The sequence below is a fragment of the Podarcis gaigeae genome, assembly GCF_964106915.1.
Source record: "Podarcis gaigeae genome assembly, chromosome: 15".
Classification (NCBI taxonomy): domain Eukaryota; kingdom Metazoa; phylum Chordata; class Lepidosauria; order Squamata; family Lacertidae; genus Podarcis; species Podarcis gaigeae.
This window is the reverse complement of record NC_139692.1, coordinates 24,304,302-24,305,103: the sequence shown is the minus strand read 5'-3', so window position 1 is coordinate 24,305,103 and position 802 is coordinate 24,304,302. Positions and strand designations below refer to the sequence as shown.

The following is an 802-nucleotide window of genomic DNA, read 5'->3' as shown; positions in this document are numbered from 1 at the left end:
CTGCAAGACCAAAAAATGGGAAGGGAAGCTTTCAAATACTGCTGTGCTGTTTTTGCAATCCATATTTTAACAGATTTGCTTTTGACATTGTTTTAATTCAATTATAGTTCAGTTACTTTCTAACTATCATCTTTTGTGTGATTTTTTAGCATTCGGTTTTAATTTTCATAAGCTGCCCCGGGTCACAGTTCTGGGAAAAAGTGGGGTAGAAATAAATAAATAAATAAATAAATAAATAAATAAATAAATACCAAACAAACACACTTGCATATATAGACTTCCCTGTTCATTTTAACGGAGGAAACTCCACACAAACAAAGGGAGATGCAACTGAAATTGAATAGCTCCTGCAGCTGATGTAGACAGAGGTTCCCTGAAGTACCCACTTTTCTGAGGGCTTTCCTTTCCTGATGGCAAGACCCCATTTCCTAACAGCTTGCCAAGTGAGGGTACTACGCAGTTTTGTTGTCTTAAAAACAATAGCTATCTCCCTCACACACACATGGGTCCAGTCATCTCACATGTGTCAAACATGATGGCCAAACATCTGCTTGCTGATTGCTCTGAGGTGAATGATGCCTTTAGGCGTCTCACTTGTATGGCTCTCCAAGTCACCACACACTGGGATATGCTCTACACACAGAGAAAGCAAATTGGTGGATCAGAGCCACTGGCTGTGTGCATTTAGTGTGGCAGCGGAGTAACACTTCACCATTAAGTTACAGCACACAGAAAGACATATGGGTGCCCAGGGGGTGGGGGTGGGGAGTCTGCAACCACACTAATGTATTCTAATTTGCTA

General features: G+C 41.1%; 1 protein-coding gene across 11 annotated transcripts in view; it reads right to left on the bottom strand.

Moving 5' to 3' along the window:
• The window catches only part of GRAMD1B (GRAM domain containing 1B), a 212,365-nt gene that overhangs the window by 4,506 nt on the left and 207,057 nt on the right, over positions 1-802 (bottom strand). The gene's annotated exons all lie outside the window — the stretch shown is intronic.